Source organism: Canis lupus, chromosome 15, assembly GCF_003254725.2.
Source record: "Canis lupus dingo isolate Sandy chromosome 15, ASM325472v2, whole genome shotgun sequence".
NCBI classification, from domain to species: Eukaryota; Metazoa; Chordata; class Mammalia; order Carnivora; family Canidae; genus Canis; species Canis lupus.
In genome coordinates, this window is record NC_064257.1 from 51087566 (window position 1) to 51105945 (window position 18380).

General features: G+C 44.5%; 1 protein-coding gene and 1 long non-coding RNA gene across 11 annotated transcripts in view; one reads left to right on the forward strand and one right to left on the reverse strand.

The window, feature by feature from the left end:
* TRIM2 (tripartite motif containing 2) overlaps window positions 1–18380 on the forward strand; it is a 168603-nt gene that overhangs the window by 50564 nt on the left and 99659 nt on the right. The window lies entirely within an intron of this gene.
* On the reverse strand, window positions 508–18259 carry LOC125752548 (uncharacterized). Its single transcript, XR_007402355.1, has 3 exons — window positions 18079–18259; window positions 1557–1650; window positions 508–1300 (listed from the first exon to the last, which is right to left on the reverse strand). It is a non-coding gene; the product is annotated as an uncharacterized LOC125752548 (long non-coding RNA).

Below are 18380 nucleotides of genomic sequence, written 5' to 3' on the forward strand. Positions count from 1 at the left end.
GGGCACGAGTTGCCACAGTCTTGTGCAAGGACAGAACTTCTGACTCTGCTGGTGCTGTGGCAGGTGGCGCGGAGGCTCAGCAGGCACAGGACGGGGTGCCCCAGCCAGCCTCCTGCCTCAGGCCTCACACACCCTAACCCTGGCCTCCTTCGGATCTGTGTATCCTCCATTCCCGCTGGACAAGCACCCCCAGATGGCAAGACGGCACAATGACAGAGGACAAAGGAGAGGGCTGATGAGAGAGGAGATGGCGTGAATTCCAGGAGACCCCCCCAAGGCACAAAGACAGCGCTTGTCCTGCTGCTTCTTCTTCTTCTTCTTCTTCTTCTTCTTCTTCTTCTTTGTCTTTTTGTGGGGTTGGGGAAGTATGGTTTATGCTGCTTAAGTTAGAATCTTTTATTTTATTTTTAAATTTTTATATATTTATTCATGAGAGACGCACATAGAGACGCAGAGACACAGGCAGAGGGAGAAGCAGGCTCCTTGTAGAGAGCCCGACATGGGACTCGATCCCGGGTCTCCAGGATCACACCCTGAGCCAAAGGCAGACGCTCAACCAGTGAGCCACCCAGGTGTCCCAAGTTGGAATCTTTTAATTTTAATTTTATTTATTTATTTGAAAGAGAATGAGAGAGAAAGCACGAACGGGGGGAGGGAGAGGGAGAAACAGACTCCCTGCTGAGCAGGGTGATGTGGGGCTCGATCCCAGGACCCTGGGATCTTGATTGGAGCCAAAGGCAGACATTTAACCGACTGAGCCACCCAGGTACCTCTTTTCTAGCTGCTTTTATCAGAATGGTGGGCATGCCAGGTTCTTAGAATTTCAGATACAGAATTTATATGACCTAATGCTAACATAAGAGATTTACAATAACAAGGTTCTTCTAGAGCTTTAAAATACCGAGGGCTGTTCTCATGGGCCCACGGAGTCAAACAAACAAGCATGTACGGCTGAAATACATGGTAAATGTCAATGATAATAACAACAACAATTTATTGAGCACTTACTATGTGCCAGGACTTTATCTCACTGGGTCCTCACTACATAAAGTAAGGATAGTTATTGTCCTCACTTAACAGAGAGGGGACCTGGGGCAGAGAGGTTAAGTAACTTGCCCAAAGTCACATGGCCCGTAAGCGACCAACATGTGAGTCACCGGGAAGATGTATAGTACATAACCATGTGTTATGAACTGAGGATTTCCTGTGGAGTACAGCTGGCATTTATACTTACGGTTTTTCAAGAATGCACGTAGTCACTGCCACCAAAGTGTGGCCTCCTGCAGAAGCTAATTGGCAACTGGAAAGGAAAGCCAAGAACAACTTCCTTTAAATGGGTGAGACTGCCGGAGCCTAACAGTGTCGCCCCACCAAGCTAAAGGCCAGGAAGGGCCAGCTTCAGGGAGGCGTTTGGGGGAGGGTAGGCCCTGCCACACAGGTGGGCCCATGCTACATGTGTGGCGCCCCAGGAGGGACAACACACAGAAGTAGACACTCAGGAACACAGAGGTTGAAAGGAAAACCTCTGATTCAAACAAACCTGGTTCAAGCCTCACCTTTGCCGGATACTTGTATAATTTCGGGCCAGGTGCCTCTTCATCCTCAGACTGTTTCCTCAGCTGGGTGGTGAGGGCAGCCATGTCTGTGTCCCTGGACCATGGGAGGGATGAACTGTAATGGGTAGATGTTCTCACAGTGCTCAGCATACGGCACATAGTAGATATTCTGCTGGGCACCTGGGTGGTTCAGTTGTTGAGTGCCTGCCTTCAGCTCAGAGGGTGATCCCAGAGTCCTGGGATCGAGTCCCCACATCAGGCCCCCGCAGGGAGCCAGCTTCTCCCCCTGCCTGTGTCTCTGCCTCTCTCTGTGTGTCTCTCATGAATAAATAAATAAAATCTTTAAAAAGTATATTAATTCTGCTGCCGGTACTCAAAGGCAGTCCCAAGTTTGTGGTTTGCCTCTTAGAAAACGGGTGGTGAGAGGGCGCAGCGTGGCAGACAGAACAGGAGGCCGGCGGTCTGGTCCCTGCTCTTCCACCAGCCATTGTGGGGCCTCCAGATAAGTACACCTGCTTTGCACCACGGTTTCCTCATCTGTCCCTGAGGTGACATTTCCAGGGTCCATTCTAGCTTCTGATCTAGGACTCACTATCTGATAGAAATCTCCCTCATGGGGACCTGTCAGCATGACTCCATCACGGTCTGAAATCACCCCGGTGCTCATGTTGGTCATGCTTAACCATATGGAAGGATCATCTGAGAATTAAGAGAGGGGCTTGAAATACTCACTTGGAATCTGCTAGTTTGAGTTTGAAACTCTAAAGTTTGAAAACTAAGCTTCTTTAATTAAAAAAAAAAGATTTTATTTATTTGAGAGAGAGAGAGAGAGAGAGAGAGGGAGAGGTGGAGGGAGAGGCAGACTCCTTGCTAAGCAGGGAGCCCAGCATGGGGCTCTGTCCCAGAACCCTGGGATCAGGACCTGAGCCAAAGGCAGATGTGTAACCAATGGAGCCACCCAGGTGCCCCTGAAAAATATGCTGCTTCTTTTCTTGGGAGGTAACACATTCAAGTCTGTTATTTTATATAATAAGAAGGCACCCATTTCTTAGATGATCCTTTGGATGTTTGAAGATAATTAGAAAATGAGTTAAATAGACATAGTTTCCTGGAGGCAAAAATTGGGGGAACCAAAAAAAAAAAAAAAGCAGCTCTCAGTAGCTGGGGATCCACTGCTCTATGTGTGGTCATGGGTGCTAGGCTCATATGTTCTTATTTATTCTCTCTGCCCACCTTCTGGCTGTTTTAAGACCCACGCTCCAACTTTATAACGGCGACAGCTCCTGTTGTGCCAGACACTCACAGAAGAGGTGCTAGGGGCTCAGAGACCTGCAGGCTTGGGAACTCAGATGGTGTCATGTTCATGCCTTTCTCTCCTGCTGCTCTCTTCCTCTTCTTCCCTTCTTCACTGAAACATTTACTGATCACTAGCCACCATGTGGTAGTCTTTGGGGATTTAAAGCTACAAACCCTGGTGCTGGCCCTAGAAGAATTCACAATCTGTTGAAGAATTCCACCAGGACAGTGTTATGACAGACATATGCACAAGGTGCTGTGGGAGAGAGCACCCTTACCAGACTGGGGACATCAGGGAAGGCCTTTGTGGAGGAACGGATGATACTAGAAGTGAGGGAGTATAGAAGGTTGAGGAGGAGTGGGTCAAAGGGAGATGGAGGGAAGGGTGACTAACACTAGACGTTTCTGATTCAGTTGGCTAGTGATGGATCTTGTGGACATCAGCGTACCAGGGTTTGAAGCCACTGAGTCAAGGGGATCAGCCAATCCAAAGGTCCAGAGGCAGGAGGCAATATTCAGGAAACAACCAGTTGTTTGAAACAAACAGCATGTGAGTGAATGAGTGATCCCGGATGAGGTGGAACTGACAAAAAATGGAGCCAAAGAAAATTATCTTACAAAAACGAAGCAAATGTGGCAAGATCTCGACGGTTGTTTAATCTGAGTGCTGAATATTTAGGGATCCATTGTACTATTATGTCTACTTAGGTGTTTATTACAAATTTTCATAGTAAGTTTTGTGAAAAGTAGAATATCCCATAGACACACCAAGACGGGAATATAGCTCAGAGCTGCACTTGAATCACAGGTCTACTGGTTTCTAGTGACTGCTGGGGACTCTGGGAAATTACTTAACCTGTCCCGTTCTCGTTTTCCTCACACAAACATGGGAATAATAATCATGTCTACCTTATTGGGCTTTTATGAAGATTGAAAGGATAGAGTACGGAGAAGGCCCTCCACAGTATTTGGCATGGAGTCATCCCTTTTCTATCACAGATGGATCATCTCATTCATTCACATTGAGGTTTCTAGATGATGCTCTACAGGGTGCCAAGCTGAGAACATTTAAATGTTCTGTAAATTACAGAACATGAACCTGCAAGGCAAGGTCTAGAGTTGGGCGCAGATCTGGGGCAGTGGTGGAGAGTGAAGGATATAACCACACCACAGACCTATGTGTGTAAGTTTAGAAGGTTTAGCCCCCGCAGACAATGGCTAAGGAACAGAGAGCCTGCTCACCTCCCTAAGAGAGCCTGCTCACCTCCCTAATGGAACATCAATTTTATTCATAATCGTTTGCATCCCACATATTTTCTGTCTACCTAAATTTTCAAACAAGGCACACCATCACACACACTTCATAGGCAGGCCATTTTGTTACCCAGGATGTTAAAGGGACCCATTAGAAAAGATGGAAGGCAAACCTGGGATCGTATGCTCTGGGGAACCCTGGGGAGCCATTTAGACACACCTTGAGTCGCACCTACTGGAAACTCTATCACCCTCTTATCACACCTGCAGTCCTGATCAGCTTTCCAAGGAGAACGGTTCCTGGCATGTAGGTCTTTAACTGGCAGGTGTGTTTGCCCACTCTCAGCCTGCACTTTTTAGTACCATACCTGACAAGTTGACACTAAGGGGAAGACATGCTTCACATTTTGCACCTGTTGTGCAAATAGAACTTCAGTAAAGTTACTCAAGCAGTTGACTCTAGAAATCACAAGGAGCCAAAGGGCCAACCTCTGACTTTACAAACAGCAAATACGCGCCCTGACACTAGTCTCTGGAACTAACTTGGGAAATGCTGTGTATCTCTTAAAGGGTGTGTAGGAGGAAAACATTTAAATCTGTAGCCTTAATGTCAACTCAGGGCCGGCAGTTTCCATGTGTGTTCTTTGAAGGGTTAAAGAGCTAAAGAAATATATCCTGAGATCCCACCAAGGACCCTCCAAAGGTGGAGTCTCACTGCATGGGAACTTTCTGCTCTTCCCAGAAGGGTAAAGCACAGAGTTTAAACTGAACTTTGAAGCTGTCACCTGACTTCAGAACTGGATGCCATATAGAGCACCGTGTATTTTCTGAGATAGCTTCAAATCATATAGTGTCCCAAGGTATGCCCAGCTGCAACACTGGAAGACTTAATTTAATTTTTTAAAGATTTTATTTATTTACTCATGAGAATATGGTCCCTACAGGGAGCCTGATGCGGGACTCGATCCCAGGATCCCAGGATCATGATTGAGCCAAAGGTAAATGCTCAACCACTGAGCCACCCAGGTTCCCCAATTTTTCTAAAGATTTTATTTTTTAAGTAATCTCCACATCCACCATGGAGCTCAAACCCATAACCCCAAGATCAAGAGTTGCATGCTCTGTGGGCTGAACCAGCCAGATACCCCTGGGTGACTTAATTTTAAATACAAGAACTTTAAGCAAAATGTTGCTGAGGAGCTTGTGTCTGTTGCACAAGTCCTGGGAAATCTGCAAGGCTGGCTCCCTCCAGGGCCCTCAAGCACTTCAGGAGCAACTGGCAATAATTGCATTTCCAGGAACGCCCAAGGGAGCCAGATCTCCTTAATGTGTCACTGACGTACAGCTTCTTCCACTGGGACCACGCAACAAGAACCAGGGCCTCGGGATATGATTCTTCACCTGCACTCCTCACTGGATGACTCTATTTCCTTGAGAACATTTTAAAAAAATATTTTATTTATTTGAGAGAGAGCACACCAGAGGGAGCAGCTGAGGGAGAGAGAATGAAGCGGACTTGGTGCTGAGCCTGGGGCCCAACGACGCAGGGGTCCACGCAGGGCTTGATCTCACACCTCTGATGTCAGGACCCGAGCTGAAACCAAGAGCTGGTTGCTCTGCTGACTATGCCACCCAGGTGCCCCTCCTCGAGGGCATTTTTCACAACAACAGAAACATAGCACTGCTTGGTAATGTCTTAGAAACGTGGCCCCTTTATTATTACTGTTTTTTAATATTTTATTTATTCATTCATGAGAGACACAGGGAGAGAGGCAGAGACACAGGCAGAGGGAGAAGCAGGCTCCCCACTGGGACCCTGATGCGGGGCCCGATCCCGGGACCCCAGGATCATCACCCAAGCTGAAGGCAGACCCTCAGCCCCTGAGCCACGCAGGCGTGGCAGATGTGGCCTCCTTCACCGTCTCCTCAGCAAGGATAACTGTTGTGTCTCCTGGATACGGTCTGTGGTCTGGGCACACTGGGGGGCACAGCATGAATATTATTAATGCTGGTCCATTCTGGAAAGAGCATGGAAGGACCCCGTAAGGTAGCAGCGACCCTACAGGCCCAGAAGCCTTGTTGGAACCGTGGCAAGCCGCCGGGCCGGGGCCTGGACAGAGCAGCTCTTCCCACCCTCAGCGCAGGCAGTGGGCCAAGGGGCACCGTTGTCTGGGCGGGCGCCGAGAGGCCGGGGGCCGGGCAGCCGCCAGCCTTCCCACTGCTCCCAGGGGCACGCAGGGACACTGGCGGCTGTCTGTCTGTCCGTCTGTCCGTCCGTCCCGTGCAAAGCTTGCTTTTCCTCATGGGCTGAGCTCTCCACAACCGGGGCTCGGGGGAGGGAGCTGCTGACAGTGGGGAAGGGACACGAGGTCGGGGTGGAATAGGGCTTGGTGACAGCTGGCCTGTGTCCTGGCCAGAAACTGGGGTGACCGGGGCAGAGAAGTGCCTCGACACCACTCGATGCAAGGCCGCTCCTTCGGAATGAAAGCGCATCGGGCTCGCATCCACACCTTGGTTGTGACCCCGGGGTCACAGGATCAAGTCCCACACTGGGCTCCCTGCATGGAGCCTGCTTCTCCCTCTGCCTGTGTCTCTGCCTCTCTCTGTGTGTCTCTCATGAATGAATAAATTAAAAAAAAATTATTTTCAAAAGGGTCGGCGGGGGTTCCCTCAGCGCAGCCCCCATTTCCTCCTGTGGAAGCTGTTCTATGTGTGCCCCCTCAGCACCACCCCTTCCAGGATGGAAATCCCCAGTCCCTGTCCTGCAGTCCCTGGAAAGCCCAAAGTGACAAGGGGAGGAGGGCCAGGGGCAGGGACAAGAAAAGAGGTGCTGAGGGCTGCTGGAGATGAAGGGAAACCCTTCCAGGTTTTTTTTTCTCCCCAAGATTTGTTTGTTGCCCTGGTGGGAGTTCTTGTTTGGGGGACTTTTTTTTTTTTTTTTTTCTCCTTTTAGTCAAAGCAGTGCGATCTGGTGCTGCCATTGGAACAGCCCTTTCCAGTTCCTTCTTAGGGTAATTGGGCACGTAGCATCCAGGCCTAGGCTTGTAGCTGTAATTCCCTCTATTAATTCCGAAAGGGATTTAGGTTTTGTTCCGTTCACCTTCTCCTCACAGAGCACGTACTTTCTCAGCCACTGACTGGAAAGTTTTGTGCGTGTGATGTATCACCAGGCCATTAGGCTACAACTTTTCACTCTACAATAGAGAGGACTAACACTGCTTAAGCACTAACTGTATGAGGGACTGTTCTAAGTGCTTTATGTTTATGAGCTGGTGAACACTCCAAACACTCTTATTCTCTATTTTCTTTTTTCTTTTTTTTTTTAAGATTGATTTATTTATTCATGAGGGACACACAGAGAGAGGCAAAGACATAGACAGAGGGAGAAGCAGACTCCATGCAGGCAGCCCAATGCAGGACTCGATCCCAGGATCCCAGGAACATGACTTGAGCTGAAGGCAGATGCTGAACCACTGAGTCACCCAAGTGCCTAAGATACATACTCTTATTCTCTATTTCCTTCTTCTTCTTTTAAGATTTAATTAATTAATTAATTAATTAATTAATTAATTAATTTGAGAGAGAGAGCAAGCAGGGAGAGGGGCAGAGGGAGAAACTCAAGCAGACTCCGAGCTGAGCACAGAGCCAGCCATGGAGCTTGATCTCATGACCCTGAAATCATGACCTGAGCTAAAACCAAGAGTCAGATGTTTAACCAACTTAGCCACCCAGGTACCCCTTGAGTCTCTATTTTCAAATGAGGAAACTGAGACTTAGAGAGTTAAGAAAGCTGTCCAATGTCAGACAGCTGGTCAGGGACAGGCTGGCATTCTGCAGGCTCCAGAATCCATATTTTTAGCCCCTATGCCATCCCCCCAGGGGTGCTTCATATTCTTTTGTATGGATGCACAAGAGTTTGTGCATTCACACCCTATTTCTGATCATTTAACGTCTTTCAAAAATTTTTTCTGTTATAAATAATGTCATGATGAATGGTTTTGTAATAATAACTAGTAGTTTTTTTTTTTTAAGATTTTATTATTTATTCATGAGAGATAGAGAGAGAGGCAAAGACATAGGCAGAGAGAGAAGCAGGCTTCCCAGGGAGCCCGATGCAGGACTCAATCCCAGGACACTAGGAACATGCCCTGGGACGAAAGTAGACATGCAACCACTGAGCCATCCAGGCACCCCAATAACTAATAGTTCTTAACAAATGTTAAACCTCTATGTGACAGGTACTGTTTCAAGGGCAATCTTTGTAACAAACTACTATTATTATCATTTAACAGATGAGGAAACTGAGGCACAGAGCAGTTGGTGAAATATTTTGTCCCAGATCCACAGTTATGAAGTGGTAGAGCTATCCCAGAGCTACTGCCTGTATGATGCTGTCTCGACAAATATCCATGATCATGCTTCTGATATTGCTTTGAGAAATAATTTTAAGCTGGAAGTACTAGAGCATAGTAAACACATAGTGTTAAGGATCTGGATTCATATCCTTAACCTACTTTCCAGTAACACTGGATGGTTAGGCTAATTCGTGTTCCCATGAGCACTGTGCAATTAATTAAAGAATCTAAGTTATATACAGCCCTGGGAATTGAAGATGTCCCTCTAGCCCCTGGGCAATGTATTCATAAACTTTATTATTTATTTATTTATTTATTTATTTATTTATTTATTTATTTATTTATTTAGATTTTACTTATTTACTCATGAGAGACACACAGAGAGAGGCAGAGACATAGAGGGAGAAGTGGGTCCTCTGCGGGAGCCTGATGCAGGCAGGACTCAATCCCAGGACCCTGGGATCACAACCTGAGCCAAAGGCAGATGCTCAAACAGCGAGCCACCCAGGCACCCCTTCATAAACCTTTTTAGCTTTTGTGGACTTATCTGGGCACTTACTATCATTAATAATAGTTTTATGAAAAAAATAGTTTTATGAAAATATATATCTAGCTAAAAACTACATTTGGAAAGGGGGATCCGTGGTGCTGGTAATATTCTAGTTCTTGATCTGGCTGTTGTGGCTCCTTTGTGATAATTCACTGAGCTGTGGCCTTTAGACTTCTACACTTTCCTGTTTATAATTTCTACTTATTAAGAGTTTGTTTTTTAAAAAGAATCTGTTATCAGATTTACATACTTTGGATGTTAGGCACAGAGCACATTGAAATCTATCGTAAAGAATAAGCAAATGACTCAGTTGTCACCATATTTTCTCCTCATGTTGCATAAAAGGGAATTCTGAAAGAAACATTCTTATGGTTTCTTTTTTTAATTGCTAATGCAAGAATTGAAAAGACGTTGAATTACAACAGTCCTAAGAAGAGCGGTTCTCAAAAAGCCCTTGGCCTATTCTAATTGGTTTTGTTTTGTCCAAGTAAGATGTTTTGGTTTGAAACTTCAGAAGTGTGACACATATTTAACATATGCCGAGTTTATGATGAGTGAATTTTTGGCAAGGATCTGAGAACAATTATTAAGACCCCCAAAGAGAATTGTTCTCTTTCTGTCTTGGCTTTCTAACGTGTTCCTTCTTAATACTTGGTTTTGAAGTCGTGCGTGGTTCTGTGATCTGGCCTGATGCCCCTATTGAGTAATGTCCCTGGAGACTCGGGAGTATCCTTCCATGGCTAATGCATCAGCTCAAGAAGATCAATATATCATCAAGAAAACAGTATGAGAGAGTATGCTTTTACTCTCAGGGAAGCCAGTGGCAATTTCCTTGTCAGATTCCCAATTGTTTTGAAATATTATTTTAGTGCTTATTTCCCTCTGCTGATCTTATATTTGATCTAAAATTAATTGTCTAGCCCCATTCACTTTCTTAGTCTCTGGACTCCACTTATAATTTTTACCCGTTTTTATTCGTCTGCCACAGGGGATTTAAAAGGAAGCAGAATAAGAGAGTATCTTGTGCCTTTTATGACAAGAGAAAATGAGGCATGTTTCCCAATTCTGCCCTTATTTACCACCCCCTACATGGTCTCCCCATGAGATTCTGTGAGTTCTTTGACCAGGTTACTGATATTCCTTTGTTTAGACTGACTTTCCATTTCTACCACCTTACCATTACCTCTGTCTTAGCTCAGGCTGCTATAACAAAATGCCACAGCCTGCGTGGTTTATTTTTTATTTTTATTTTTAAAAAATGTTTTATTCATTTATTCATGAGAGACACAGAAACATCAGACGAGGGAGAAGCAGCCTTCCTGCAGGGAGTCCAATACAGGACTCAATCCCAGGACCCTGGGATCACAACCTGAGCCAAAGGCAGACACTCAACCACTGAGCCACCGCCTGGGTGATTTAAACAATGGAAATTATTTTCTCTCGAGTTCTGAAGGCTGGATATCTAAGATCTAGCTACCTACATGATCAGGTTCTGATGAGGAATCTAGTCTGGGTTGGAAGACAGCAGTTGTGCCTTCACGTGGCCTTTTTACTGTGCACACAAGTGGAGAGAGAAAGAACTCTGTATCCCTTCCTCTTCTTATAAAGATACTATGGATTAGGGTCCCATCCTTATGACTTCATTTAACCTTAATTATTTCCCCAAGGGTCCTATCTCCATATGTCCTAATGTGAGGGTTAGGGATTCAATGTACAAATTTGGTCGGGGTAGAGCAAAGGGAGGGTAGTGGTGGGGAAGGAGGGGACACACAATTCAGTCTGTAATATTAGCACAGCCAATATAATTAAAATTAAGGTTTGTTTTCCCTTTCAAAGTAGCTCTCTGTCCCCTAGTGTTTCTGTTAAATGACATTTACTTTTTTAGTCTGTAAAACATTTTTGGATTTCTGCTAACTGTATTATGAGAATCCAGACATAAAGAAGACATAGACCCCTACTCAAGTAGACTCTTCATAGAATTTATAAAGTAATGAAGTAGATGAATAGAATGCACAAATAATCAGAACATTTGAGACGTTGGAAATACGTCAGGAAATACAATGTGCTGTGGGATTTGGAGGAAGAGATTACCCTCATCCAAGGGCCAGTCTTTGAGCCTCTTAATCCGCGACAGGCAGGGTTTGGTCTAGGGAAGATGTAGCTAAGGCCTCCCCAGGCTCAGTGGGAACAGACACCATGAAGGCAGGAAGGTATGGTTCAGTTGAAACTTAGGAAATCAACAGAGGAACACTGTGGAGTTCAATATTATGTCATACAGGGAGGTTAGGTTCTAAAATTAGCACTTGAGGCTCAGTGACTAAATGGCTCTGGAAAACCTGGACATATTATCTCAAGAGCACAAGTTTCTCCTCAGTGTTAAAACAGACCACGGTTGCTTTGAGCACTGGATGAAGTAGCTGGCTATGTTTAGGGGCTGTCTTGGGTGTGAGTGGGGAGGAAGGAGAGTTGGGGGAGAGGGAGGGAGAGAGGAAAATGAATGAATGAGATCACACTTACTATGGCAGATGCTCATACAGTGGTAACCATGGGAAAGCCAAGAGTGCAGAGAATTGCATTCTCTCCAACTCCTCCCCCCCAAAATGGACAAAGAACATGAAGTGGAAACTTAAAGGAAATATTAATGGAAATGATCATATTTAAAATGTTCCACATCACTAGTGATCAAATAAATACAAATTAAAAAATGTTTATTTTGAGGGCTCCTGGGTGGCTTAGCCAGTTGAATGTCTGCCTTTGGCTCAGGTCATGATTTCAGGGTCCTGGGATAGAGCCCTGCATCAGGCTCCCTGCTTAGCGGGGAGTCTGCTTCTCCCTTTGACCCTCCCCCTTGTGTTTTCTCTCTCTCTCAAATAAATAAAATCTAAAAAAAAGTTAATTTTTAATTGCAGTTTAGGTGACATATAATAGTATATTAACAAATTAATACAAAATTAAAATACAATGATTTACTATTTTCTCGTCAGATTAGCAAATATATTAAAGTAACACTGTTAGTGAAGGTGCATATCTCAATTTCATACATTGCTAATGGGAATGTAAATTGGTATAACCTTTCAAGAAAGTAATTGTGCATTGTCCTACTCTCTTGAGAGCCCTAGAAATGTTAATACAGCTTGGCTTGATAATTTCACTTACAGGAGTCTAACTTAAAAATATAGAGATGTGGACAGAGATTTGTGTTCAGCTGTTTCATTGAAGTTTTATTTATAGTAATTGGAAGTTTAGAAACAATCTAAATGTGAACACTATGGAAACTGGTTATATAAATGATATATATATCAATGGCATATTCATTATTTAAAAAAAGTGTTTTCTAATAATTCTACTGATATAAAATGAATATTTTAATGTTTTTTAAAGATTTTTTTATTTTAATTTTTTTAAAGATTTTATTTATTTATGAAAGACACACAAAGAGAGAGAGAGAGAGAGAGGCAGAGACACAGGCAGAGGGAGAAGCAGGCTCCATGCAGGGAGCCCGATCTGAGACTCAATCCCAGGTCTCCAGGATCACATCCTGGGCTGAAGGCGGCACTAAACCGCTAAGCCACCCAGGGATCCCCAATTTTTTTAATTTTTTAAAAGATTTTATTTTTCAGTAATCTCCACACCCAATGTGGGGCTCAAACCTACAATCCTAAAATCAAGAGTCACATGCTTGACCGACTTATCCAGCCAGGTGCCCTTATAGGATTTGTTTTTTAAAAACAGGTTCCAAATTATATATATATAGTAAAAATATGCACAAGGGGAAAAAAAAGACAATAAATGGTAATGTCATTTACTAATTCTGTTCATATGCATATGTAATTATATTCATATACAAATATGTACTAAGCATATTGTATGACTTACAATTTATTTATCTGTATGTAGTAGGTCTACAGATAGATTTCTATTTAATTCTTTTTTTTTAAGATTTTATTTATTTATTCATGAGAGACACACAGAGAGAGAAAGAGACACAGGCAAAGGGAGAAGCAGTTTTCCTGCAGAGCCTGATGTGGAACTCGATCCCAAGACCCCAGGACCACGGCCTGAGCCGAAGGCAGATGCTCAACCACTGAGCCACCCAGATGCCCCTCTGTTTTATTCTTTATACTTTTCTGAGTTTTCCATATTTTCTAGAGCATCTAATTCCTTTTTATCTAAAACATACATTTTAATAAATCCATTTCATCTCTTAGGGCCCAAGACCACCCTTACATAAAGTTCTGGTTACTGTAGTAGAAAGTGCTCTTTCACTTTTTCTGTGACTTTCATATCTCTTTTATCACATATGGTCTTGAATTACAGCCACTTGTACATGTGATTTTCTTCCCAACTAGTGTGGGAGCTCCTGGGGAATAGGGAGCAAACTAAGTTTGTAAGCAAAGCCTAGCTCTCCCTCCCACCTTTTCCATAAAACCTATCCTGATGCTTAAAAAAGTGGGTGAGTTCTTCCTGTGAATCCTCGAAACACTTCTTTATGGCTCTTTAATTCTGCTTTGGATTATTGTGAATTGTATTTGTCTTGAGTCCCCTATTCATCATCCAAGCCCTTATTACAGGAAACGAATCTTGTTCCTTTTTGTGCCCAGAGAGGTGCCTTGCATTAAAGTGTATGCTCAGTAAACATCAGTTGGATTTATGACTGAATGAACCCAGGCGCTTTCCAGCTATTTCAAATAGGTGCTTTTCAGTTAGCACCTAATCTGAAAAGTTTAAGGTTGCTGAACTGGTTCAGGGGCAAGGAGATGGGATAAGAGAGCCTACAAAAACTAAGTTGACTCAAAGCACTGAGCAGTGGCAGTTATAAAGCCTAATCTGCCAGGAAATGTGTTTACTTTAGACTCATGATACCCCCAAGTAATAATCTTTGCTTCTCTCTGGGTCCTGAGAGCTTTCTGTGAAGCTTTACCATTTTTTACCATTTCACAAACTCCTAGAGATTAATTCCCAAAAGAATTCCATTCTTCCTGTCATAAATTGAACACCATAGATTCATCCTGCATCCAATTTTAGGCCTCAGTCCTCCAAATGTGGCCATTAAGAGAAGAGTTTAGAATCAAAGATTGTATAGATATTTTAGAATTTAAAAAATAAGGAAATAAATTACAAGATTCAGTTCAATTTAACACATTGTGCTCTAGGTTTTTGCAAAACCTTGTCCTGGGCACGGTGGATGGTGTAAAGGTTAAATAGGACACTGATCTCATTCCTAAGAGCCCACATGGTGATGGCAGTGTAATAGAAGGAAGGGAGGGGTGGAGTGGGAGGGGTCTGGAGAGAAAGGAGGACATTGCACTTGATTTCCAAGGTTCTGGGTCAGGATTGGATAGAGGTGGGAATAGTTGGGAGGGCTGCTGGCAGCTGTAATTGTGTTGGTGGTGGCCACTGATACGTTGGGACTGTGCCCCAAAATGTAAGATGTGGGTGAATGGGATTCAGATCAAATAAGAAAAGCTCTGGGCACCTGGATGGCAGAGTTGGTTGAGCATCTGACTCTTAGTTTCGGGTCAGGTCGTGATCTCAGGGTCATGAGAGGGCTCCCCACATCGTGCCTGCTCTGCCCTCAGCACAAGGTCTCCTTGAGATTCTCTCTCCTTCTCCCTCTGCCCCTCCCCCCTCAAATAAATAAATACATCTTTTTAAAAATGAGAAAAGCTCTAGAAAAAGAAACCCAAATTCTAAGGCAATATTGGACAGAAGATGTAAATGAGACATATTGTTCTAGAAAATAAAATAGTAAAGGATTATATTTAATAGAACTCAGTGCATCCGCCAGCATCCTTAGCTACTGATAATAGAAACTACTCTAGTTAGTTTGACCATAAAAGGAATTTATTTAAAAAAAAATATAAGAACAGGGCAGCCTGGGTGGCTCAGCAGTTTAGCGCTGCCTTTGGCCCAGGGCATGATCCTGGAGACGTGGGATCGAGTCCCATGTCGGGCTCCCTGCAAGGAGCCTGCTTCTCTCTCTGCCTGTGTCTCTGCCTCTCTCTCTGTGTGTCTCTCGTGAATAAATAAACACAATCTTTAAAAAATATATATATAAGAACATCTTCAAGAAAGTGAAAGGGCAACCTACAGAATAAGAAAAAATATTTTCAAATCATATATCTGACAAGAGGCTTGTGTCCAGAATATAAAAGTTCAACTTTAAAGGACAATTAAATGGGATCCCCGGGTGGCTCAGCGATTTAGCACCTGCCTTTAGCCCAGGGCGTGATTCTGGAGTCCCGGGATTGAGTCCCATGTCCGGCTCCCTGCATGGAGCCTGCTTCTCCCTCTGCCTCTCTCTCTCTCTCTCTCTCTCTCATATGAATAAGTAAATAAATAAATCTAAAAAAATAAGTAAATAAAGGACAATAAAAATGGAGAAACAAGGATGGTTGCACAACAATGTGAATGTACTTAATGTCACCGAACTGCACACATAAAAATGGTTAAAATGGAAAATTCTATGTTATGTATATTTAACTACAATTTTAAAAAGTTTTTTTTTAAATAAATGTGCAAAATATTTCTGGGGCACTTCAGTGGCTTAGTCAGTTGCGCATCCCACTCCTGATTTCAACGGAGATCAAGGTCTCAGGATCTTGGAATCAAGCTCCAAGTCAGGCTCCACACTCAGCAGGGAGTCTGCCTCTCTCTCTCTCTCTCTCTCTCTGTTCCTCCCCATTCATGCACACACTCTCTCTCTCTAATAAATAAATCTTTAAAATAAAATAGAATGTGCAAAAGATTTCAGTGGACATTTCTTCAAAGAAGATATGCAAATGGCAGATAAGCACCTGAAAAGATACTCAACATTATTAATCATTAGGGAAATGCAAATCTAAACCACAGTGAATACCACTTCACACCCACTATGAAATCAGAACCTTCATAAATTGCTAGTGGTAATGTAAAATGATGTAACTGATTCAGAAAATAGTCTGATAGTTCCTCAAAATTTTAAACAGAATTACCATATGATCCAGCAACTCAACTCCTTGGTATATCCAAGAGAAATGAAAATACATGTCCAAACAAAAAATTGTACTTACATGTTCGTAGCAGCCTTATTCATACTAGCCAAGGAGTGGAAACAACGGATATCCATCAACTGATGAATGGATAAACAAAATGTGGTGTAGTCACACAATGGAATATTATTTGCCAATAAAAAGGAATGTAGTACTGGTACATGCATGTTGCAATATGGAAAACCCTTGGAAAAAAATTGCTAAGTGAAAGAAGCCAAAAACAAAAGGCCACAAATTATATGATTCCATGTGTATAAAATACCAGAATAAGCAAATCCTTAAAGATAGAAAGTGGATTAGTGGTCGCCAGGGGCTGAGATGAGGGGGAATGGGGAGGGACCACTAGTGTGGTCGGACTTTGGAGTTATGATGGTCACTACCTCACAACGTTACCTAAGGTAATTTCCAAATAGGAAATGAAAATAAGAACAGATGTAATTAGTTAAAATGAGATCAGACTGGAGTAGGGTGTGCCCCTAATCCAATATGACTGGTGTCCTTATAAAGGGGGAATGTGGACACCCTCACCCAGGGAGAGTAGCAGGTGAAGACTGGAGTTATGATGCCACAAGCCAAGGAACTACCAGAAGTGAGGAGAGAGTCCTGGAACAGATCCTTTCCTGGCACCGTCAGAGGGAGCATGGTCCTGTTGACACACTGACCTTGGATATCTAGCCCGCAGAAGCCTGAGACAATACATTTTTGTTGTGGAAGCCACTCAGTTTGTGGCACTTTTTTTATGGCAGCCCTAGCAAAAGAAGTGAGTTGTTTTCTACTCCTGTATTTAGTCTTTCTTTCTTTTCTTTCTTTTCTTTCTTTCTTTCTTTCTTTCTTTCTTTCTTTCTTTCTTTCTATCTTCTTTCTGATTTTATTTATTTATTTGAGAGAGGGAGCACGAGCAGGGGGAAAAGGAGAAGCAGGCTCCCCACTGAGCAGGAAGCCCAATGCTGGGCTCAATCCCAGGACCCTGAGATCATGACCTGAGCCAAAAGCAGACACAACCCACTGAGCCACCCAGGCGCCCCATTTACCTTCTACTTCTAGGTGGACAACTGTCTAATTTGTATTGCTAGCCCATAACATCCCAAATAACCTTACAGATCCATGTGGCTGTCTTGCCTGCTGGGATCTTTGCATTTGGATATCCTACAAAAGCCATAAACTCAACTTGTCTAAAGTCAAGTCATCATTTCTCTGGTCCCACTTGCTCCTCCTCCTTCATTTCTCTGCCTTGACAGATGGTACTCTCTGTCCACCCTGGTGCACATGCATGTCAGAACCTGGGTGATAGCCTATGGCTCCGCTCCCCTCCTTGTTCCCAGGCATGACATCCTAAAGGTTTCACCTCTCACATCTTTAGAGTCTTTCCCATCCACCCCAGCCCACCTCCACCCCCTTCCTATGCCATCTTCCTTCCATATATATATGCCTTCCTCAGTAATCTGAAACACAAGGGTTCCCAGAGCTTCCAAATTCCAGAGCTCAGCAGATGAGACCTTTGTGGTCTGACTCCTTGCGGTGGGTCCTCCATAACCACATCTCTCACCGGCTTCCTGCAGCGGTACAGGAGTTCAGATCTTCCCCCTGCCTCTGTCTCCTCATTCGGCCTGTTGCCTGCTCAGTCCCCAGAACTCAAATGCAGCCTCCTGTGGGAAGCCTTCCTTGATTTCCAGCATGATGGAAAATCTGCTCGTGTGTCCCCCTAACCCTCTGGCCATACCCTCCATCATAGCAATTTCTCCGTGCGATGACACTGTTGGTCTCCTCGGCTCACCCCAGGCGGCCCCCCAGTAGTAAGGCACTTTAGAGTAGAGACTGCAGGCTTTTCCCAGCTTTCTGTTCTCAGCCCGGTGCCTGGCACATGGGAGGCACTCATGTATGTATCCAGAAGGAAGCAAGGAAGTCGGGGGTGGGGGGTTGGGGGGGGTTGGGGGGGGGGAGACTTCCTACCCCAACCTATTTTGCAGAATAAACACTCAGTCCCCAAGAGGCAGTACTTCCTGGGCTGTGTCGCAGTTGACTCAGTGTCAACTTACCAAACTTACTAAAGCAGACGCAGAGGTGGTTTCCTGTGTCACACTCAGGACTCGCGATTGCTTTCCGTGGTGCGGACCGTGTGCCCGGGGCGCCGGCCCTCGTCAGGCCAGAGCCGGTCCCCAGGGGCTGAGCCTGCAGCCGGGAGTCCAGGCGGGGCCGGGAGGGCGCGTCTGCAGGAGTGACCCCCCCCCCGCCCCGGGCTGCCGCTGGCCCCGCCCCGAGGCCGGGCGCCGAGCCTGCCGGCGTCGCCCTGGGCAAGCTCCCCGGGCCGGGCCGACCTGCGCGCCGTCCCGCGGCTCTC